The sequence below is a fragment of the Dipodomys merriami genome, unplaced genomic scaffold, assembly GCF_024711535.1.
Source record: "Dipodomys merriami isolate MVZ:Mamm:240054 unplaced genomic scaffold, mDipMer1.0.p SCAF_1157, whole genome shotgun sequence".
NCBI classification, from domain to species: Eukaryota; Metazoa; Chordata; class Mammalia; order Rodentia; family Heteromyidae; genus Dipodomys; species Dipodomys merriami.
Window position 1 is genome coordinate 51,999 of NW_027202446.1, and position 25,701 is coordinate 77,699.

The 25,701-nt window shown below is 38.8% G+C and overlaps 1 protein-coding gene across 1 annotated transcript in view; it reads left to right on the top strand.

Moving 5' to 3' along the window:
- The window catches only part of LOC138822795 (GATA zinc finger domain-containing protein 14-like), a 74,014-nt gene that overhangs the window by 31,935 nt on the left and 16,378 nt on the right, over window positions 1-25,701 (top strand). The window lies entirely within an intron of this gene.

The following is a 25,701-nucleotide window of genomic DNA, read 5'->3' on the forward strand; positions in this document are numbered from 1 at the left end:
AGGACGTTAGGCTTCTACTCTAGCCGAGTCTTGGTTCCTGGGTCATCTCTGGTCTGTGAACTGCAGGATGAAGATATCTGCTCCTTGTGAGTTCTTGCTGGTATTGAGTAGAATCCGTTCACCCACTGTGCCTGGCTCCTTTGTTCCTGACTCTCTGTTTTGCAGGTATGGCGGCTGCTGGCAATTGCTCAGATCTGTCTCCTTGCCTGGATTTTCCCTCTCTGGCCTAACTCTCTGTCCTGTGATGGCACACTTGGTGTGATTCTCTTGCTTAGGACTGTTCACTGGAACTCTAATACTGCTTTTTATGTGAGAGCTTGTTTAGCCTCCAGCTTCTCCTCCTCCATCTTTCCGGAACTCCACTTGGTAAATATTTCTGAAGGCCTTCAGGAAGGATGCTGTGACCATGGTGATAGAAGCATATTTATCTGGGACCTACTACACAAGGTGCAGAAACCATTCCAAGCATTGCACCTTCACTAAAGTAGTTTTAGTGCTCATAACAGTACTTTAATTTAGGATAGGAATTCAATATTTCACTAAAAAAGACCTAGGCAACAAGGCCAAGCAAATTTCCCAACTATCTAAGACTGACCACTTGCATACCCATAATTCAAATCTAGTTTTACACCAGGCATTTCTAAGGATATTATGTAAATGTCAGATTCAATACCTTTTAAGAACTATGGAGCAGATAAACCCACATTATCTTCTTCATTATGGGTATAATGGCAGTAAAATTGCTACAGAATGTAAATAATTTTAAATGAAAAGGGTATGGGTAATGACTTTGTAAGTGATCTTTGTATCAATAAAGATCGGTTTAATTTCTAAAGAAACCTGGATGAACATCATTCAGCTTCCACTGTTTGTGGAAGTAATTAGAGTAATTGTTTAAGGAGTAACAATCCATGTCAACAACACCTGTACTTATGAACACAGGCTTTTAAGTATCTTGAATACACATGGAATAGTTTGATAGTGATATATAATCCAAAAGGAATAATTTTTTGTGATAAGGTACTTTGTTGTACCAAAGAAATCCATTCCTTATTCTAAAACATGAATTAATTAATGGATATTATTGTTATTACTATAATCTGTGTATAATATATATAATGTTATTATAACATAAATGATATATGTATAATTACTGATATTCTATAACTGCTATAAATTATATAAATTATAAAATTAGTTTATTATTATATTGTGAAGGATACAAGGAATGACGACTTTATTTTAATAAACATATTTGTATGTTTTATTTGCATAATTTATTTTTGTGCCAGTACTAAGATTTGAACTAGGCCTGGTGTTGTCCTTGAGCTATTTTGCTCAGGGCTAGCAGTTTAAAACTTGAACCCAGAAAAACTTCTTACATTTTTTTCTTGGCTAATAACTGTCTCACAGTAATTTTCTGTTTGGCCTAGCTTTAAACAGCTATCTTCAGATCTCCACCTCCTAAGTAACTGTGACTGTCCTTGGCATATTCTTAAGTCATTATTGTTGAGTATTCACTATATTATGATATTTCATTTCTAAACCAATTCAGAATAAACAACTACTTAATATGTATAATTTTATGTTGCAAAAGAAATTGTAAGGACTCTTACTTTACTATCAATTTTCAAAGGTATTGCTAGTCTAACTGTTTTACAAGCAGAAAAATTGCATAAATATCCCTATCTTAACTGTCTTATTTTCAACAGTATACAAACTACAATATAAACATTCATCTTCAGGAAATCACACGTCTCTAATCACATATTCACCTTTGATTATTCTCCACATCATTATGAACATCCTATAAGATAGGCTACACTTATCCACTAGAGTCAGCCTACCACAGCAAACACTTTGTGATACTTCCTGGATAAAGTTGCTTGCCCTCATCCTCATCAGACTTGCCGCAACTTCAGTGAAGAGCATTTTCTCCTGCTCTGCTTGTAGACAATATCATCCTGTTCTATTTCCCAGCAAATAAACTGTGGCTAGCAGGCTTGAGAATTTTTAGATTCAGAGGTTCTTTAGGATTTTTCCTTTAGAATTTTTCCTTTTCTTTCTTTGTAGGTGAGTTGGAAAAAAAAATTAGGCAGTTTATTTTAGTTTAAATGAAAAGACATTTATTTGAAATCACTACAAGTTATTGTTCTTTAAATTTATGTTTAATTCAAAGAGAATAGGGCTGGTTTTAGTGGTGCTTGCCTTTAAACCTATCTATTTAGAAGGCTGAAAGCTGAGGATCATAGTTTCAAGACAGACAAGGTAAAATGGACCTTGGTACTAAACTAAGAACCAATAAACTAAAGGTGGAGCTGTGGCCCAAATGGAAGAATGCCAACCTTGTGCAAAAAATAAGAGCAAAATAACTTAGGCCCTGATTTAATCCTAGTACTAGCATACAGATACTATATATATACTATATGCATACATGTATATATACATATGTGTGTCAATATGTAAATTATATATGCATATGTATGCATATATAATTATATAATAAATTATTTGCAAGTGTCAACTATGTACAAGCAAGCATTTAGTCTTGCTCTTAAAACTAGAATCATATACAATTATGAACTCCTGACCCTCATGCTCTTCTTTTTACCGAAGAAACAGTGCTTTTAGTAATGTATGTTTTTTGAATTTAGATAATGGATGAACATTTTTCACACAATGAAATTTGAAATACCTTTGATCTATTTTCCCATGCTTAAAACTAGCAATACAATTAATAATAGTAGCCACAATTTGGAACTTTTCTGTATCAATGGAAAAATAATCTGAAGAAAATAGATTCTGGAAAGAACCAAAGAAATCCAGAGATACATCTATTTTCCACACAATTGTTCAAGTGGAAGGAAGGCCAACATAGTTTCTTTAAAGTAAGAATTAGTCTAAGGTCTACACACCCACACTTAACACTACTTGTTGTGAACTTGCTGTTTGTACTCTAGGTAGACTTTATAGACTTGGTTATTGTTGACAGACAAAAATCTACTTGAGGGGCTGGGAAAGTGGCTCAGTGGTAGAGCTCTTGACTTGCATGCATGAGGCCCTGGGTTCGATTCATAAGCGCCACATAAGCAAAAAGAAAAAAGCCGGAAGTGGTGCTGTGGCTCAAGTGGTAAAGTGCTAGCCTTCAGCTGAAGAGCTGAGGGACAGCGCCTAGGCCCAGAATTCAGGCCCCACGACTGGACACCCCCCCCAAAAAAATCTACTTGAGTGAGACATAGGAACCTTAAGTAAGACTTCCAGATAAAGTACATAGTGTGTTAGAAAAGGAAACCATAGTCAAAAAAATGAAACTTACATTTTGTTGCTCACAGCATGTGAACTCAGGGCCTGAGTACTGGCCCTCAGCTCTTTCGTTAAAGGTTAGCTCTCTACCACTTTGGTACAGAGTACCACTTTTGGTTGTTTTTTTTTTTTTTTTTTTTTTTTTTTTTTTTTTTTTGGTAACTAGAGAGACATCCATCTCATAGACTTTCTTTCCAAGAGAGCTTAGAACTTCCATCCTCAGGTCTCAGTCTCCTGATTAGGTAGGATTGTAGGTATGAACCACCAGTATCTACCACCCCAAAACTGAAACTTTTGAGATTCTAGTAAGTTCAATTTTCAGTTTAAAACTCAAAAAGTATGGCCAGGAAAGACCTCCTAGAATGGTTCTTGCTACTAAAGAATTGAAATTACAGGGGCTCGAAGGTGTCCCAGTGGTAGAGCGCTTGCCTTGCATGCCTGAGGCCCTGGGATCCGTTCCTCAGCAGCACATAAGCAAAAAGAAAAATCTGGAACTAGTGCTGTGGCTCAAGTTGTAGAGCACTAGCCTTGAGCTGAAGAGCTGAGGGACAGCGTGAAGGACAGTGCCCAGGCCCAGAGTTCAGGCCCCATGACCAGACACCCGCCCCCCCCCAAAAAAAAAAGAAAGAAATTACATGATGAGCAACCAGGAAGTTGTCTGTTAGTAAATATGTAAGTATAGAAGGGTGCTATTAATTTCAGTTATTTTTTTCAATATGATTGATCTTCAGTACAAATCTGAGCTTGTTGTCACATTGCATCTACCTCTTGGCATGAGCTAAGCCTGGGTCTATATTATCTCAAATGCAAGAGATGCAAAAGAATAGCCTATAGTATTCCTGCCTAGGATCTGGACAAGTAGTTGAATGCCTGAAAGAATCCATGTATTCCTGGCATGGGAAGGTGTGAAGAGACAACAGCCTAGGGAGCAAACTTGTGGTGGCAACTTTAACCCCTTCTCCTTCGAAGTAACTGACCTCCCACAAAATTGCAGTGACATAATTCACGTAGTTTATTTTCTGATATGAAGGAGGCATCATGTCTGACTAAACAACTCACCAACTCACTCATAGTCAAAGAAAGGGAAGTTTTTTTGTGTCCCCCTTACGCCCAGTCTAAGTTTATCTCCATCTTTGACTTTGTCCAGACTCTAATCCTACCAGAAGGTCCCTGATGAGCAGGAAAGTATGTTCTCCTGTCTTCTGACTGGCCCTGTGGGAACTGAGACCATTTTCAGATTTGAATCTGTTCCTCCTGCTAAGGCTGTGGCTGGTGGAGAGAAAGCTCATTCTCAATTGTGCCCTAGTACCAAATCTTTTCAGAGAAAGCCAAGGAATGACAGAGTCTTCCTGATGAAGTGAGTTTCCCCATTTATGAAGAGGTCAATTAATATATGATTCTGAGGCCCAGGTGGAGGTGCTTCACCAGATCCTCTTAGCTGTAGTGGATGTTAGCTCAGACTCCAGGCCATCCTCACATTTCTCCAGCTCTTTCTCATGAATCAAAAGGTCACAGGAGTTGACTTGAGAAACAAGGAGAAATGAAAGTAGCAGAAGAAACATTGACAGGTGATGCAATTAGAAACTCTGGGTGAAATAGCTCAGAAAATCTCCTAGGACCACTCATACAATTTGGGAGTCACATCATAAAATTAGGGAATAAATGTAATGAATTACTACCTAAATTAGTAACTTAATTGCGCTTACTACAAGTGTTCTGTCAAAAGGTATGTGTCCTACCTCTATATTGATGAGGAAAACAGAGCACATTCTTTCGTCACAAATTTCTACTGAGTATCTTCATCCAAAACAGAGATTGTTTTTACTCTCTACTTCTCTGTTATTTTCCTTTGGTGGTTCTAACAATGACATTTGAAAATGTTAACATCTTCAGACATAATTACATTTTAATTTAATCCATTTTTTATCAAATAAAACAAATTTTGGGGAAAATCTGTCTATGTACATTTTCTTCCATGGCATATTTATTTGATGATATTAAATATTATTTTCATAGTTTCAGTTTTTAAAATGAGCAAAATGTTTTGTTAAATTAGCACTAATTAGTTGCACATTTTTCCTGTTTTTCCATCTCTGTATATGTGTAAGATATATCTTGACAACACCTCATATGTTTTCTTCATCTTCTTTCTTTTTTTCCCAAACACAGATTCATTGTGCATCTTAACAGAATCACATAAACTATTTTGGTGATATTCTCTCTCATTCACATTTCTGATCCTCCAGTGAATTCTTGCTATTACATATACTCAAGACAGATCCTGTTCTATCTTCTCATGAATATTTTAAGGATATTTTATCTTTTGGAATGAGTTTCATGAGTGTATACCAAATATGCATATACCTCAGTCGAGTTGACCATGCAGATGAATCTGTTTTTCTAACCTCCATCCATCTTCTATCATTCAACAGCTTTTGATAAATTTCATTTTATACCTCTTTATTCAACTTTTCAACAAAATTTGTTATTAATCTTCTAACATTGTCTTTCCCCTAATTGTGGCCTTCTTAAAATTGCTTCAAATTAGAACTATATATGATTGTCCTGTATGTGTTCACTGATATATTTAAATTTCAGTCCCCCATCCACTTATTATAGGATATATTTAACCTTTTTAACTGCTCTGAAAATCATTATGGAGGTTCATCAAGAAAGGAAAACTCAATGCCATAAAGCCCAGTGAAATTAGGATTGTGTATATCCAAAAATATTTTGAAAAGAAATAGTAGACGCATTCATTTCTCTTATATCCCAGTATATGTTTATAGCTATGAATATCATATTTTCTTTATTCCCTTTCTGCACCCAGGTTGACTGCAGAGCTTGATTGCTATGAATACTCCTCCCATGTACATGGATATTCATGTTGAATCATATTTCTTCCATATGTACCCAAGTTGCTGTAAAGCTCATTAAAATATGTGTCTTTTTTGGCATTGTCTAAACTTCCATTCTGATTTCCATATGTGTTGCACTAGTTTATAATGCCACACAACTATATATAGTTCCTGATTTATTTCAACCTCTCCAGCATTTGTTTTTATTTGTTTGAGTTGTGATAAGTATTCTGATGTGTAAGATGGAATTTGTGACTTTTTGATGTATATTTCCTTTGTGGATAAGAATTTCAAACATTTCATTTATTTATTAAACATTTACATTTGTACATGATTCCTAATCAGTGTTTCTTTCTTTTTTTTATATTTGATCAATTTTTAAGTTATAGAATTTGTGATTTTCCAACAAGTCGTTTAAATAAGGATACAGGTGGACCTGTTGCAACAATGAGAAGTACAAGTTGTCATGTCAAAAACGAATTTTACAATTGGGGGGGAGGATCAGGTTGGGGGAGAGGGAGGATGGGAAGGGATGGGAAGGGTAAACAAAGGAGGAGGCTACAATGCTTGATAAGAAATGTACTCACTATCTTGCCGATGTAATTGTAACCCCTCTGTACATTTTTTCACAATAAAAAAAGAATTTGTGATTTCTCCCATTCCAACAATTCACCTTAGTAAAAAATAAATATCACTACAAAGGTGCACAATTTACTAAAATCAACTGATTGTACATTTATAACACTGTTTTTTTTTTTACAACCAGGCAATTATTTCAGTAAAGATGCCGAACATCTTTCACTTGAAAGATAGATTGAAAGGATAGTATCTCATATTAGCCCTAAGCTAATTTCAGAATTAAAAGTCACAGCCGAGGCCCTGAGTTGGGCTAAGTAAAATGCACTAACACAGTAAAATAGCATTTAAAGTGATCAAAGGGCTTCATAAGTTATTTTTAAAACAGCACCACCTTCAACAGTAAATGGTAAAGTTCACAAGCAGACCATAGGAATCTGAACATCAAGAAGATCAAAGGATAAAAGTATACAGAAGGACAACTTTAGAACGTTGACTCAGAATTGGGATGGGGGGAAAACCATTAGATACCAAAACTCAGTGCTGAAGGGAAGAAGTGTTTTACCCCAAACCTCAGCTGTGTCTGACTCTCTCACACCACACACACACACACACACACACACACACACACACACACACACACACACACACACACACACACACACACACACACACACACCTCGTGTACACAGAGAATCCAAGGGGCAGTTATATCTGGAACAATGAAACTTTTTTCCTCTTCCTTCTAGATAATCAAATGTGATGTTGTGGTTGACTCCACAGCCTCCCCACACCTGAGCAGAAGGAGAGAAAGGATGCCATAGACTGCAGGATGTCCTTGTGTACCCCTGGCTTCCTGTGTAAAAATGCAGTTTGTGGTCCCCTAGGCAGGGGCGGCCAAGCTGAAATGGAGGTACACTTTGCCTGGAGGATGGCACCCCGGAGTCCTGCATGCTTGGTGAACCAGGCATGAGAATCCTTGTGAGCATCTCTGTGATGGCCTCTCAGCGCTGTGGAGAAGTTGATACCTGTAGTTGGACATGGCAGAAGACAAGAGGACAGCAAGAATCCTGAAGGCAGGAGAGGCACAGGAGTGAATGTGCCTTTCTCTGGAGAAGATTAGGCCACGCTAAGGAAGTTCCCAGGCTGCACAAGGTGGCCACTTTGCAGGTCCCCAGATTCCTCACCCAGGCTTGTCCACAAAGCCTGGTCCTGATCCAGAGCTGGAACCTTCCCCGCTTCCCTGGGCTCGGAGCAGCAAGAGCAGTGAACTCGAGACATGCTTCCTACACCTGGCCTTTACAACTCAACAATTTCAGTCACAATTCTTCTTTCCCTGGTATCCTAGTCTCTGCTACTGTGTTCTACATAATTCATAGTACTATGGTTCCAGGCACCTGATCCCTGACACCTGTGACACTGATACTTCATTGCCTAAGAAAACAAGGGCAGATTGGGCATAGCCATTAGACTTGGGTACCCCTGGCCTCTTGAAGGCCCATTGGGACAAGTTATTCTTCAGATATTTAACATGAGTGACTAACTGGATGTGGAAAGGAAAGAGGTTATACAGAGGTGACTAGACACAGATATATAATTTTGCGTTTTAAAAATTATATGAACATGCATATACATGGTACTTTATTAATTTATGGAATAGTTGCATATAATTAATGCTATTCAATATTTTATGCTCTGTGATAGTTAACTTTTGAGTCTACCATTGTCAATAAGAACTGAGCTATTAACAAATGGAATTTCACTGTCAAATACTACAAGAAAATTATTGATGCTAGTACCAAAATGAAAGCCAGCACAGTTAAACTGAATAAAGCTACAAGTTTGAAAGGAGGGGGTTAGTGTTAACGGCTTCTACACCATGGAATCTGGGAAGAATACAATGTGTTTTGTTGAATTACTAGTTTTTTAACCTTGTTAGAAATCAGAACATTATTATTTATTCTTGCTTTTTGGGAACTCTTTAGTAAATGGTTTACAAAAAAAAATTATCAACATGAATTTGAAAATTCATGATGTGAATTATCAGATTAACATTATTTGCGAAGCTGCCCTGAGATGCAGGCAGGCGTGATTCCTTTTCTATTAAACTAATGAAATAAGCTTAGTTTTGAATGGATGGAGAGTCCATGACATTTGTTCCAAAACAAGAAGATACAGGAGGAAATTAAAGAGAAAGGAGAACCAAGTCTCCTGAAATTAGCAAAAAAATATAGAAATATAATTTAAAAATTCATGGTCCAAAGCAAACCCTGGTAGGAAAGTTTGTGAGACTGTTATCTCCACTTAACCACCAGAAAAGAGGAAGTGTTGCAGTGGCTCAAGTAGTAGAGGGCTCCCTTTGATCTGAGGAGTTCAGGAACATGTTAACACTCAGGCCCAGAGTTCAAGCCCCACAACGGACAAATAGAAATAAAAAAAAAAAGATTAAAGCATCAAACAACCTGAAGATGTTGTCCAGAATAGAATGTGGCACTATGCATTTACATGACTTAGTCACTTGCAACTTAGTTTACCAGGGGAGGGTGGGTGATTTGTTTGTGAGCCAAAACCTGCAAAACTATTTTGCACTTTACCAAGGAAGGAGGGAATGGAGGAATAGGAAAGGTGTTAGATGGCCTGTCCTTTTGGTTCAGTGATTGTTTTCTGGAGTCAAATTCAGAGAAATTTCACTGGTAATCCTACGTGCATGAGGAATTATGGAGCCATGCATTGGAAGTGGCCTTTGTCCTGTACTTGGACTGGTTCCAACTGCCACTAGGTAATCCAGGTCCCACTTCAGGACCAAGATGCCTTGAAGACAAGTTACCCACCAGGCAGGTGGACCTAACCACAGCCAGAAACGGCAAAAAGTGCCATGTCAAGGGCAGCACGTGAGATCTAGACCAGACAGATTTTTTGTCATCCTCATTTTGTATTAATTTGATTCTACAAAATAATATACGGATTTTAACACCTTCCCCCTCTCCTCTCTCCCCCACTTTGGATAAAGCTCACAAAAATCCTGCCTCTAGCTCCCAGGACACATAACTCTTAGGTTTTCCCAATCGTATCCACGATAGAGAATGACTTAATTGTATTTTTGGGGTGTCCGGCCCTGGGGCCTGAACTCTGGGCCTGGGCGCTGTCCCTCGGCTCTTGAGCTCAAGGCTAGCACTCTACCACTTGAGCCACAGCGCCACTTCTGGCTTTTTTCATTTTGCTTATGTGGTGCTGAGGAATCAATCCCAGGCCCACAGGCATGCAAAGCAAGCACTCTACCACTGAGCCACCCAGGCCGACTTAATTGTATTTTGAACACATAAAGCATGTATATAAAACTAGCACATTTTGATCTTAGGAGAAAACAGCCTTGTTCCCCTCTAATTTGTTGACAGGCAGTTTTAGAGGAGAATATGTTTTCCTTTTTAGCTAAAAAGCTTGTAGGAAACTATGTTCATAATCTGGTTGCTCTTCCCCATACCTCAACACCTAAAATACAAATTTCACTAGAATTTACAAGAAAGAATACAAAAGCCAAACATTGGGAATGCTCAGATACAGAAAGTTTACAAAACCCTGAATATAACTTGTTGTCTGAGGGAGGGGCTCTCTTTACATAAATTAATGAACCCAAAAGAGCAACCATTAGTACCTGACATGAGTGTCAATGGTTGCTCTTCCATTGACAAGGAGCGGGGCAGCCTGAGCCAGCGGGAGGATGCAGGGAAGGAAGCTTCCACACTGACCTGGGTACAAAAGTTGGAGTAACGACCTCTGGGCCTGTCTTTCTCCTCAGAACGCAGCAGAGTCATCCCCTGCTCCAAGATCTGGCGAATGGCTTCGATTCTGTCAGCCCCATCATGAAATGCAGTGTGAGATCCCAGGGAAGGGTCATTCAGGCCCTGGGCCTTCAGGCAGGTGCTAGAGTGCTTCAGTGGCACCATGCCATGTAAGCCACGCCCAGCTAGAGCTTCCAGCGACTGCAGCTGGCTCTGTGCTGTGGCACCCACTGAGGACTGCCCTAGCCTGCCAGAGAAGAAGAAGGTGGTGCAGAAAGTGGAAGGGCTGCAGCTAGGCTTTTACTTCACCAGAGGCCCCATCATGCCCAGTGGGCCCAGTGTGCCAAATAAAGAAGCTGCCATCTGAACTACTGATTTTATTGAGCAGTTGTAAATAAGGTGATACACAATAGTGTATGCACAATGTTATATCCTGAGTCTGTAGTTTCCAAAGGACATTGAACTCCATACTAGCAAGAATGGATTTTATTGTTTGTATTTATAAGGCCATAATGGCAAACTGAAATAGAAGTACAATAAAATTGTTATCCAAAAACATAGTATTAAATCTCAGAATTTGAAAAATAGTTGCATGTAAGTACTGCAAATGAAGTTATACTAGAATGGTAAAATATGCACAAACTATATTACTTCAGTTACATTCAAAAGTAATAAAAAGGAATTACAGAAAGAATACTGACTTTACACAAAATATTACAATGTTTTTAAAGGATGAAATAACATAGGTTATGTATATTGTTGTAAGAAAACATAGTATTTCTATGTTCTTGTCCTGTTTATATCACTGAAGGAAAATATTAGAGAGTAGAAATTATATGTGGCACCAGTTGCTTCCGTTACCAAGAAAGAAGTGGCACTTCTAAATGTGCATCCTGGAAAGACCCTCATACCCAGCACACGTAGACCCATCAGAGGTCCATGTGATGACTCTGAGGGGCTCCAAGGTACCACAAGGCTGATGCATTGCATCTATAAAACCTTCACCTTTGTACTACATTGAGATTTAGGGAGTAAGGGGGCAATGGAGCTTATAAAAAGAGTCGTGATATTCCAAGAGAATGTCTAAAACACCAGTCCACACATACACATTTCGACTTTCTACCTGAACCTAGGCAAAAATACAGTGAACCAAAGAAACTGGGCCCTAGAACTAAGTAAAACTTACTAATCAGACATGAGTGAGGCAAGCAAATTTAGCCTAACACACAAATATGCAAAATATTCTTTGTTTATACAAATACACTTGGAAACAAAGTGCAATAGAAGATAGATACCTTGTATTAATACTTACTCAGCTAGACCACCTTGGCTCATAACTACAGTCTTATAGAGGAGAATTGAGCTCTTGTGAATAACAAGTCTGCAATATGACTTTTCCCAAATAACCAGCAAAAGCTTGGCTAGATCAGGTGCTGGTGGTTCATACCTGTAATCCTAGTTTCTCAGGAGGCTGAGATCTGAGGATCGTGGTTCAAAGCCAGCCCAGGAAGGAAAGTCTGTTAGACTCATCTCCAATTAACCACTAGAAAACTGGAAGTGGTGCTGTGGCTCAAGTGCTCACCTTGACCTGAAGAGCTCAGGGACAGAGCCCAGGCCCCGAGGTCAAGCCCCATGACCAACAAGGTTTGAGGCATAACTTAAGTGGGAGAGTGACAAGCAAGCAAGCTGAATCCTTCAGTTCAAACACTTGTACAAGATAACAAGCAAGCAAACATACCCTCAACATTTTCTTTTAATGAAGGGAAGGAATGGGGTGGTTGTTCCATCAATTCTATCTAGGGAAATCATCAGTGACCTTTCTGACAATCCTCAAGCTGACAGAACCAGTAACTTCTCTTTTTAGGAGAATCTCTTTCTCTCTCTCTCTCTCTCTCTCTCTCTCTCTCTCTCTCTCTCTCTCTCTCTCTCTCTCTCTCTCTCTCTCTCTCTCTCTCTCTCTCTCTCTCTCTCTTTCTGTGTGTGTGTGTGTGTGTGTGTGTGTGTGTGTGTGTCCATTGTGGGGCTTGAATTCAGAATCTGGGAACTCTTCCTGAGCATTTTTGCCAATGCTAGCACTCTACCAATTTGAACCACATTGCCACTTTCAGTTCTGGTGGTTACTTGAAGATAAGCGTCTCATGGACTTTTCCTGCTTGGGCTGGCTTTTGAACCTCAATCCTCAGATCTCTGCATCCTGAGGAGCTAAGATTATAGGACTGAGCAACCTATTCCCAGCTAAGGGAAGTCCCTAACAGGATGGTCATCTGAATGACAATTAACCATTCTTATCATTTTCTGTCTGGTGCACAGTTGGACTATAATTTTAGCCATGTATTTACTAATAAGTTGTTTAACCCCTGTGCTTCCATGTGAAAAGTTAAGAGTTAACTGCTCAGAGAAGTTCAGAGTTCAGTGAATTAATACACAGTTCTATAAAGAGCAGATTTTGGCACACAGTAATACTTCAGAAATGCTATTTTTATAACAAAATACAAGTTGTGACAGTTATCCTCACATATTAAAACACATGGGATCATTTCACATTCATCTAAGGAAGCAACATCAAAAAGAAGAGCAGTTGTGATTATCTGTAAAAAGAAAACATTGTTGGTTATATAGTATTGAATTCATTCATCTAGAATTTCTATAACTGAGAAGTACACATTGTATATTATTGAAAGCAGGAATGTTAAATCACTATTTAGACAAGGCTGAGACCAGCCAGTGTCACTGTCATTTGATATAGTTTTTCCAACTTTCAAAAGCTTGACAAGAGAGAACAAAAACAAGGATTTCTCAGCATGGTTGGTCAACCTGGCTGCTCTACAGGGCAGCACCAGCAGTTCAACCAGATGCTTAGTAACAGCTATGGCCAGTGGAGATTTGTTGACTAGCCCTCATGGAGATTGCCATCTCTTAGAGAGATCAGAGAATCACTTTGTCTTTTATGAATGCTACAGTATCTCCATAAGTATGAAGATTAGAATGATGCTATATTTTATTCTGTTACTCAACCTTATATCACCCAACTATATATAAATGTTCATTGGTTCAGAAAGAATATTATGTGTTCCCAGAGGTATCCAGTTAATGTATTTTCCAACATTCATATAAATTTACAAGTCTTTATTTAGGCAAGTCACTGCTTAAGTCATCATATTAACTATTAATCTTATTTTTCCCACGTATTTTGCAGTTTTTGTTAAGAAAAATAGAAAAAGGAATAGGAACTGGTTGGACTCTCCATTTCGACAGGTCTACTTACTGAGAATCAGCAAGCGGCAACCAACCTTCCCGCAGGAGTGGAGGCTACAAGGAGCTGGATTTGGAGGTGGGTTTTGTGGGGTCTGAGCCAGGGGGCAGAGGTTATCAAAAGCCTATTAGGGCAGAGAAAGGTAGGGACTTTCAATCAGCCCACAGTGGAATGTTGAAGGCCAGGCTTGGGTCAGACTGCCCTGCCTGCACATCAAGTGCACACATACCTGGGCTTTGCCTGGTCCATATGTGCCTGAGACAGTAGGGCAGCGGTCATTCCTTCATATTCCATTTTTAGATACATAAGAAGATTGGGACAAGAGGGGAGAGGTAAGTCTTTCATATAGGGTCTTTGTATAGATAAAAGGATTGGGCTGGAAGAAGAAACCAGGAGTTGATAGACTCTTCTTTGGAGATTCTTTGTCTGGTCCTATTGGGGATTTATTATCCAAACTGTCCTGTCCGGAATTTATATTCCATTTGGGATTTTCTAGCAGAGGTATCATCCTAGTCCTGAACTTTCCTTTGTTTTTTTTTTTTTGTAGGCCATGGGGCTTTAATTCTAGGCCTAGGTGCTGTCCCTCAGCTCTTCAGCTCAAGGCTACTGCTCTACCACTTGAGCCACAGGCCACTTCTGGCTTTCTGGTGGTTAATTGGAGATAAGAGTCTCAAAGACATTCCTGCCTGAGATGGCTTTGAACTGTGATCATCAGATCTTAGCCTCCTGAGTAACTGGGATGACAGGAGTGAGCAATCAGTGCCCGGCTTTGGTCCTGCACTTCAGATGAGGTCAGGAATGAATTATTCCTGAGAACCGGGGGTGGGAGTGGTGGGAGGTGAGAGTCCATGGAAGCAACGTGGAGTTATGAGAACAAAGCAGGTTCTCATCAGCTTTGAATAGCAAATTAATTATTTTGATAATCACCAATAATTATGGCCTTTTTACTCTTAGGATAAGTCACACTGATAATATTGATATTTCTATATCTACATAGATATAGATTTTCACAGTGATATTTCCATAGTGCTAACCAGATGCTAGGCACTTTGTGTACATTCTTTCCCTTACATATACACACACTCCTTACAACAGCCCTTTAGCACAAGTACTATATTGTTACCATTTTACAGATGAAGAAAACAGAACCAAAGAAGAAAGATTAAATAACTTGTCCAGTCTGGTGAGTGGTGGAGCTAGAATTTGTACTCACCACTCTGGGTTCATGTCTATGCTCTTTAGACATGCTGCCATGGGCAGGTGAAGAATGAGTAAAAGTTCTAATGGTTTGAAGGTGAAGATGAATGGAAATATAGAGAATAGGAAATCAATACTTGCGAAAGCATGTCAGATGTGAGGACAGTAATAGAGGACAGGTATATCTGAGATTAAAAATAAGAGACATGAAGTGAACCCAGGGAAGGCACAGTTAGAGCCAGGGGTCCTGTGGAGGCCAGACCATGTAGGAATGGGCAGGTCAGATCAGAAACTTAAAGAAGAACAGGATTCAGTGAGCAAGAGGGCACAGTAGTCTGAATGCCATTTTGGCATACAAGGTGAGAATGCAGGGAGCCATGTGACAGCCAGATGACTGTGCTGTTGGAGGTAGGGTACAAATCACACAGGGCAGAGGGAAGGATTGAATTTGGGAGAGGTAGTCTCAAAAGGAGTTCCATGGGTGATTCCTAGGCTTCTAGTTTGTGGAAACAACTAAGGAGGCTCAGAGGCTTGTAATGAAAGTAATTTGCTAAATCCTGGATATGTGGAATACAAGGAATATATGGGATCAGGGGAGGTGTCCAGAAGTATACTGAAGGAAGGACTCAGAGATAAATTCTGGAGATAAACCTGACAGTTTAAGGTACAGGATACATAAGATCCCACAAACAGGCTCTAGAAGAAGAGACGCTGAAGGAAATGGCATTTTAAAAGACCAAGAAGATAAGGATGAGCCTACAACAGAGATACGGAGAGGCAGAAGGTAAACCAGTACAGTAATGTCAGAAGCCAGTGAGAGGACATGTTTAAGAAAGCAATAAAGTACAATGCTTCTGAGAACAAAGAAGACTCATGTTGAAACAACCATTACATCAGGAGACATGGTGACAGCTTCCAGAAGGACAAGAGGGCAGGAGTGAAGTGAGGAATGAGGATGGGGTATGGAAATGAAGAAAGAGGGAACACAACTCAGAAAGATGGAAGCATGAGAGAATGGAGTTTCAAGAGAAGGTTCAGCAGATTTCTGAGTGCTAAGTACCTGTGGCTCACACCTGTAATCCTAGCTATTCAGCAGGCAGAGACCTGAGAACCACAGTTTGAAGCCAGCGTGGGTACACAAATCCTTCAGACTCTTATCTCCACTTATCCAGAAAAAACATAACTGGAGGCATGGCTTTAGCTAATGATGCCAGTCGTGAGCAAAAAAGTCAAGTGAGAGTCCCAGCGTTCAAGTCCCAGTGCCAGCATGAGAATGACCATATTTAAAATGTTGATTCCAAGACCAGATCTGGGAGAAAGAACATGAATTCAGAAGAGAAAAGCCGTAACTATGAAGCTTCTATGAATTAGAGAGAGAAAAGATAAAAAACTTGAAGAGCTGTGAGAAGATAGTCTTTTACCAGGAAGGCAGGAAGCTAGGAGGTGAGTGGCTATAAACAGGTTTGTAACTTTGACAGTGAGAAAACTGTGAAGTTCCCATCTGATGACTCCCACCTTGTTTAAGACACAAAGCTGCACAGGGAGAATGAAAGAGGAGGTGTGGGGTGAGAAGGAAAGTGTAGTGTCAGAGTTCTGAGCAGACAAGAAAGTCTAAGCTTTAAAGGTGGTAAAAGTGAAACCCTGAAACAGATTGCTAGGTGGAACTGAGGGCTCATTTCAGAATACTGGGAGTCAAGACATGCAGAGGTTTCAAATGATTACAATGCCTGCCTATGGGTTCAGGTAGGGTGGACAACTGTGAGGAGTCATCGAGCTTGGGTTTGGTTAAGCAAGATCCCAAACGAACTCGAAAAGACAAGTGGACTTAAGGTATAAACCTGCTAGATATAGACCAGGCACCTAAGCTACAAGAAGAAAAGCGAGAAAAGAGAGACTTGGCGAGAGTAACAGAAGAAATGAGTTGAACATGCTACTGATGGAAAGAGGTGGGCAAAAACAGAATATTTGAATTTAACCCATTAATTTTATTAAAACCCGTTAGAAGGGGACACAAGTGGGTCATGCTGCATGTTAGCTCTTCAGAAGACTGAGATCCAGAGGATTGCAGTTTGAAGCCAGCCCAGGCAAAAAGTCGTAGACTCCATCTCCAAAATAACCAGCAGCAACCAAGTGGTGCAGCACTAGATGTCAGCAAGCTGAGCAAGAGCTCAAGGCTCCAATTCAAACCACAGTATCTAAAAAAAAATAAATCACTCATTAGCAATTGTGTAGACTTTAAGTCAAAGCCCAGCAAAACAAGAACCAGGATATTGGTGCTAGCAAGAGGGGAAGGCTAAGGGAGCAAGGGGAGAAGGGTAGATGAAGGGGGAAGGGTGGAGAATGCAGGCAAGAATCCATAACACAGAATTGAGAAACATTAAGGGAAAGGGTGTTGCAAAAGGGAGTGTGTAAAGATGTTGATGTGGTGACACAAATCATGATGCAGAATACACATAAATTGCTTTATTAAATTGCAAAACATTCAATACATAACCTAGAATTAATATAAGTAAAGGGAAGGGTGGCTTGGAGGATTGGGGGAGAATGCTGAAAGGATAACATTGATCAAGACACACAATATTCATAAACTGCTCTGTACGAATACCTAAAGATAACAAAAATATTTTTAAAAAGCAAGCAGGGAATGACTATGGTCATAAGGCAAGACACAATGCCATCTACTGTTAGCAAGAAAAAAATGGGAATGTAAGTTTCAGACCCCAAGTAAGTTGACTAAGTTAAAAAAAATTACTCATTAGATAGCTTGAACTGCATTGCTTCTTATTAATACATTAAGAAGATGCATGAAAAGATTACAATCCAATGAGGAAAATATGCAAAACACCCTACTTGGCTTGGGACTCCTCATCCAGGGCACCCAGGGTCTCTTCCTCCAAGGTTTCTTTCTTTGGGGCCGTTAACTCCATGCCACTGAACAACAGCAAAAGGCTCTGCAGTGATATGAATGAATTACACCAATGCTTTTACAAACATAAGCTCACAAAAAAAACAATAACCTATTTCTTCTTTTTCCAATAAAAGCAGTATTAGGGTTTGAACTTAAGAGCATTGCATTGAAGGAAGATTTTCCTACTTATGCTTTCTGCATAGCTGAGATTATAGATGTATACCCCCAACCAGGCTTGTTGATATTCAGTCTTTTCTCCAAGATAGCCTCAAACCATGATCCTCCCAAGTCTTTAGAGATTACAAGTGGGAGTCACTGAGCTCAAGTTTAGTGTCTTATTTCTTAAGGGTTTGCTTTTCAAGGAGTTCTGTACACATACAGCTGCCACACCAAAATGAATTTCTTATCCATATAAATTTCCACAATGTGAAAAGTTCTTTTATAATAGAAATTTCCATAAAAAATCTAAAATTAAGAATGGGATATAGGCCAGGCACCAGTGACTCATGCCTATATTCCTAGCTACTCAGGAGGCTGAAATCAAGAATCACAGTCCAAAGCAAGCCTAGGCAGGAAAGTATGTGAGAGTCTTATCTCCAGTTAATCACCAGAAAATCAGAAATGGAGCTGTGGCTCAAAGTGGTAAAGCACTAGCTTTAGTGCATTAGCTCAAATGGTAGAGCACTGGGCTTACATGACCAGGTCCTGAGTTCAAGCACCATGATCAGCATGAGAGACAGAAAGAGAGACAGAAAAAATGAAAGAGTGAGCATGCCATCAATATTCTTTTTTTCTTTTTTCTTTTTGTCAGTCTTGGGACTTGAACTCAGGGCCTGGCACTGCTCCTGAGCTTCTTTTACTCAAGGCTAGTACTCTATAACTTGAAATACAGTGCCACTTCTGGCCTTTTCTGTTTATGTGGTACTAAGTAATCCAACACAGGGCTTCATGCTTGCTAGGAGAGTACTCTAATATTAAGGCACATTCTCAGCCTCAAACATAAATATTCTTAAACTACAAGCATTAAAAATACTCCCAATAAAAATAAGACTATGTTGGGCCTGGCACCACAGAGTGTGGTTGGGGTAAGAGACCAACAAAATGCTGGTGTAGTGTTTACACCTGCCACAAGAACTATACAGACATGGGAGCTATTACTTGGCAGGCTGTGGTCAGGCTAGCCTGGGTAAAAAGCTACTTTATTCAAAAAATAATGAAAAAGGATTGGGTACATAACTCAAGTGATTGAGCCTCTGCATGGCTAGTGCAAGGGCCCTGAGTTCAAACCTAGTACTCCCAAGAGGAAGAAAAAGACCACCGAACAAACTCAGAAAATGGCAATAAGGTAGAAATAAATTTTAAAAAAAGGATCACATATGATTATAAATAAGCTGGTAATAACTAATCCAGCAAAACAAGACTTTGAATTAATTTATATTCTATTTCATTTTAATATACCATCTACAGACGAAATACAGCACAACGAAAATTTGAATTTTAATTCACATGACCTCATTCTTTTCCTTTCTGTATTGACATTAATACTATTTGAACATAACATTTTATGAAGGCCCAGACAAAGAAATATTACTTTTAGTAAACTATTAAAATGTAGAATTGGATGTGTGGCTCAAGTGACACAGGCTTGGTCTAACAAGCCAAGCTCAATTCCCAATATTGCTGGGAAAATATTACAGTCATATACAGAATCCAGCATTTTTTTCATCCTAGTGCAGAAAAATAAGTGTTCAATGATGGCTTTTTAAGGTTTTAAAGTACATATAAATTAAGCTGCATTAATAAAATACATCTCAACTTAAATATTGTGTGTTCTAAACACGTAGAAACTGCAATTAGTTTGAAAAGACCCTTACAATTAAAGGAGGTACTCTTAAGGAAGGGACCCAAAAGTGGAATGAATGCCTCTGTGCCAGTGAACCTGTAAAATAATATTTATCAACATGAATGCCAGTAAATGGCAACAAGTTTTTAATATTTTTTTTTCCCATTGTTGATGAAGATGGTGTTGTTTTTTTTTTCTTTTTGGTCTTTATTTCTTGTTTTTTGTCTGTTTGTTCCTTTAACTGTCTTTGGGGGGTAAGAGGAGGCAAAGAAATGGAAGAACCAAGGGTAAACAAATGCAGCAGTGATACTCAGTAGACACTATCAGGAAAATGAACTGTACAACTATACAATTTGTAGGTAGAGATGGGAGAGGGAAATGGAGAGAGCAAAGGAAGGGGTGAAATTGCCACCAAAGAAATATATTCATTATCTGCTTATGAAATGGTGACCCCTCTGTACATCTCTTTAATAATTAGTAACAGGGACTGGGAAATTAACTAAGTGGTAGAGTCCTTGTCTAGCATGCATGAGGCCCTGGGCTCGATTACTCAGCACCACATAAGAAGAAAAAGTTGGAAGTGGTGTTTTGGCTCAAGTGGAAGAATACTAGCCTAGAGCTGAATAGCTGAGGGACAGAGCCTAGGCTAAGGGTTCAGGCCCCATGATCAACAAAGAAAAATTACTAACCATTTTTTTTTAATCTCACAGTTTCTTTTTGCCATAAATTTTGATTAACTTCCACTTTGGTTTTGCTTTTGCTTTTGTTGTACAGGTTCCTGAGTCTTGAGCTCAGGGTCTCTCTCTCTCTCTCTCTCTCTCCCCTCTGTCAGCTTTTTCTCTCAAGGCTGGCGCTCTACCACTGGAGGTATACGTTCACTTCCGGCCTTTTTTTTTTTTTTTTACTGTTTAACTAGAGATCAGAATATCTATCTCAGGTTCATCTGCCTGAGCTCGTTTCAAACTTTAGTTCTCAGATCTCAACCTCCTAAGTAGCTAGGACTATAGATTTAAGCAACAAGTCCCTGGCATTTCAAAAAAATATCATAAAATAGTTATAGTTGTGACATTTCCACATAATGTTACCCTCCCTCTTCTCAAAACAATTTCAACAGGTTTGACAAAAATCTACTTTAAACCATATTCATTCTATTTTCCCTTAGTCAACCCTATTACTAGTACTCCACCCTAGCCTCTCTCTCTCCCCCAACTTGATATTGATCAACAGCTTTCATGTAATTTTCATATATAGTTACAATGTATTTCAATATTATTCATTCTTTTCCCCTTCCCCTTCTCCTCTTAAATAGACTTGTAGACTCAAATTGTATGTCTGCCCATAATAATAAAAGTAGAATCATGTCTACAAATACATATGATTTTTAGGTCTAACTTTTATATAGGAGAAAAAAACATATATCTTTTGGGGTTTTTTTTGTTGTTGTTTAGCTTAGCTCATTATGATGTCTTCTAATTATATCCATTTTTCTGAAAGCGACTTGATTTCATTTTCCTTCATGGCTGTGTAACATTCCATGGTGCATCAATACCACTTCTTCTTTATCATTCAAGAAGATTCCAATGCTGGGCTCCAGCGGCTCATGCCTGTAATCCTAGCTACTGAGGAGGCTGAGATCTGAGGGTCAAGGTTCAAAGCCAGCCCGGGCAGGAAATTCCGTGAGACTCTGATCTCCAATAAACCACTAGAAAACCAGAAGTGATGCTGTGGCTCATGCGGTAGAATGCTCGCCTTAAGCTGAAGAGCTGAGGGACAGTGCCCAAGCCCAGAGTTCAAGGCCCACCACTGACCAAAAAAAAAAAAAAAAAGAAGAAGAAGAAGAAGATTCCAGCTGTCTGATTCCATTATTTGGCTATTGTACACAGTGCTGTAATAAACATGAGTTATTCTGACATCTTTCTGGTGTATTGATTTATTCTATTGACATATGCCTCATACTAGTACAGTGGAGTCTTTGGAAGGGTTTATTTTTAGACTGATATCCATAATGATTACACTAGTTTACATTCCCACCAAAAGACTATAAAGAGAATCTCATTGCAGTATTAATTTGCATGTTCTTTATTATAACTAAGGCTGTTGGACATTTCCTGATGACTTTATTAGCCATCCTGTTATTCTTCTTTAAACTATGTAATTACATTATTTGTGGGGTTTTTTTATGTCTAATTTCAGTCCTCTGTATAGTATGGATATCAATCCTTTATTTGTTGGATAAGTGGCAAAGATTATTCTCTTATTCTTTGAGTTGTCTCTTGATTCTGGTCGCTTCTTTTGCTTTGAAAAAAACTCTTAATTTGATACTGTCCCATTTACCCATGTTTATTTCCATTCTCTGGAGTCCTATTCAGAAAATAATTACCTGTGTTTCATAAGTTTTCTTATATTTTTCTGTAGTAGATTTAAAACTTCAGTTCTCATTTTGAGCTCTCTGTACCTCTTGGAGTTTTTGTTTTTGTTTTTGTTTTTAGAAGGTGACAAAAGGCCCTTTTTCAGTATCCTAAGTGGATGACCCATTTTCCTAACACCATTTATTGAAGAGTTTTTTTTTTCTCCAATGTGTGTCTTTTGGCTCCTTTGTCAAATATCAGTTGGCTACAGATCTGCGCTCTTATTAAAAACTTTTACTCTATGAACAAGATGTTTTTCTTTTCATTTTTATTTGCAAGTCCTGGGCCTGAACTCAGGGCCTAGCTACTGCCTCTGAGGTATTTTTCCCAAGGCTAGGATTCTACCACTTTAGACACAACTCTACTTCCAGCTTTTTGGTGGTTAGAGATAAGGATCTCACAAACTTTCTTTTTTTCTTTTCCTTCTTCTTTCTTCTTTTTTATTGTAAAAATATGTACAGAGGGGTTACAATAACATGGGCAAGATAGTGAGTACATTTCTTAGCAAGCATTGTAGACTCCTCCATTGTTTACCCTTCCCATCCCTTCCCAGCCTCCCCCCGCATCCCCACCCAATTCTCCACCTTAACCAATGTTGTAAAGTTTGTTTTCTACATTACAACTTGTACTTCTCATTGTTGCAACGAGTCCACCTGTGTCCTTATTTAAACGACTTGCTTTTCCCCTTCCCCTCCACAACTTATACCACATCAAATACAGTGAAAGCAGGGGTTATACTGTGGGGGAGGGACATACAAAGCAACAAAGAAATAATCTTATGACATTGCCCCATTTGTTAGGAAATGGAAAGACTTGGAAAAAATTATATTAAGTGAAGTAAGCCAAGCCCAAAGAAACATAGGTCCCAAGTTTTCCCTTATTTGCAATATCTAGTAAATGTAAGAGTCAAGCAGAAAAGGTCAGATAAGGTGATGTTAGGAAAATGAAACCTAAGTCATGTAATTAAATGTTTTTTTTTTTCTTTCATGCATTTGTTTCTAACGCATTTATACGATTATTTCTCACAAATTTTCTTAACATGGCTGGCAAACAACCGTGATCCTCAGCTCTCAGCATCTTGAGTAGCTAGGGTTACAGGCATGCACCATTGGTGCCTGGCTTTAAACAAGATCTTAACTCAAATGTATTTGATGTATTAAAGGACGCACACCTAGTTGAAGCCCCTTCATAAATGCTCACATCTACCCATCAGACAGACCCCAGTGGGTCACTTCATTTTTAAGCACCCAGTAGTCCCAAAGTCTAGCAAAATAGCAATGCTAAGTTATTTTAATATTTTCTTTGTTCTCTTGCCATGAAACAAACCAAGATTAAAACACAAAATGAGTCATCAATGGCTCGTGACTACAACCATAAGTACCAAGGAGTCTGAGATTGAGTGATGTGGTTCGAAGCCAGCCCCAAAAGGAAAGTCCATGAGACTCTTATCTCAAACTACCAAAAAAGCTGGAAGTGGAGCTGTTGCTTGCTTCAAACAGAATAGCACTAACCTTAAGCACAAAAGCTCAGGGCACAGAGCCCATGCCCAGAGCCCAAGCTCCAGGACAGGCACCCACACACAATAAAAACCCTACAGACATACAGTTTGTACTGTTTGGCAATTAATGACTAAGAAGATGTGGGGAAAGAGAAAAAGGGAAACACAAACACCTGAGACTATAAAAATCAGCATTTATTAAACTTGAGCAGTGAACTGATTTTACAGAGAGGAAAAATCACAAATCTACCCTTTGTGTTGACCTAAATTATTTTATGCATAAATTCAAAACTCATGGTGTACTAACAGCTTATTGAACCATTTGATCAAATCTACAAAGATGAGCAGCAATTTGTTTTGACAAATAATGTTCTGCTGAAAGCAAACTGACAATGCTAAGTTCATTACAAGAAACAGCCCGAGAGATTCTGTCTATACCGTGACTTGTTATGCTAGAGAAAAGCATGCCTCTTTGTGTGACTAGGCTCCAAAATTGCTGTTGAACATTTCAAGGCTTTTAGTACCTAGCTCAAATGTAGTCAGCCTTCACACTGAACCCAAATCTCTAACAGTGGATGGAGTTTCATCAAATGTTACCTGGTAACATACAATTACCTGCTCTCAACCGTATAAACTCTAAGGCAGTATTATTGAAAACTCATGTGTGGTTGTCTATTAAGCTTTTATCAAAATACTATGTTTTTAAATGATATTGATGACACTCCATGCCAGACCTGTGAAGGAAACTCAAAACTGTTAGAACTACTTAGTCACGTGAGTCTGTCCTTTATTCTATTCACTACTGCCAGTGTTTTCGGCATGAGCCAGGGATGGACTGCACATCACTTCTCATTCACTTCTTCACAGATCCAAAGTTCACATGACAGCACTGACTGCACATCAGCTGATTACAAAAAACAGGGATTGGGGACTTTGCTCATTGAAAGAAAACTTGCTGGCAAGTGCAAAAATTTAACTTCAGACATCAGCTCTGAAAAATACAGAAACAATTAAACAACAAACACAACTACAACCACAACCACAAAAAGTGACTCTTACTTGTTGTTGGTGGCTTATACCTGTAATTCTAGCTACTTAGGAGGATAAGATCTGAAGATTGTGGTTCAAAGCCAGGCTGGGCAGGAAAATCAGTGAGACTCTTATCTCTAAAAATCTAGAAGTGAAGACATACATGGTTCAAGTAGAGTGCTAGCCTTAAGCACAAAAGCTCAGGGTCAGTACCCAGGCCCTAAGTTCAAGCCCCAGATTCTGCACACACAAAAATATCTTACTCTAAGACTTATTTATGAACTAGCATCACCTAAATTAGTGACAAACAAAACCAAAATGAATGCCACAAGATATGTCTTCCTAACACCAATCTTGGAAGCCCCACAAATGGCACAGCCACCTCTACATACCCACATATAAATATTATGTGTGTATGTGTATATATGTATATATACATACATACGTACATGTAATTGAAGTAAAACAAGAGATCATTGAAACTACGGAATTTGAGATTGAGCAACCACTCAAAAAGTTTCTGTTCCGGTTCCATAGAAGAGAATTGTGGTAAACCTAATTTTACTTTTGCCATTATTATTTTATACATTTGTCTTTTAGAACAGATACTCAAGGAAAAGAAGTTCTGTCTGGCATAGTGGAACAGAGTGGAACACTAGCATTCAGGAGGTGGCTGTAGCAAGCTCACAAGTTAGAGGCCAGCCTGGGACACAGAGAACTCCAGGTCACCCTGGAACTTTCTCCAGAATAATACTAACAATAAATAAAAACAAGATTGCATAAAAAGCTTAGATTCTTTAAAAGAAGAAAAATAGAAATACAGATGCATCAAGTTTTCTAATTTACAGAAAGGTGGTCTTACACAGTTTCTTGCTCTACACCGTGCCTTACCCTACAGTATATCCTATCACTTTCTCAGCAGACACCATGAAGGCCAAAACTACTGTAAAAGCAAACAAATACCTACTCTAACTAGCAGAATTGGCAAAGATCTAAAGTATCATGAAGCCATAGAGAAATGTCTAACAGGAGCATAATACAGGAGAAAC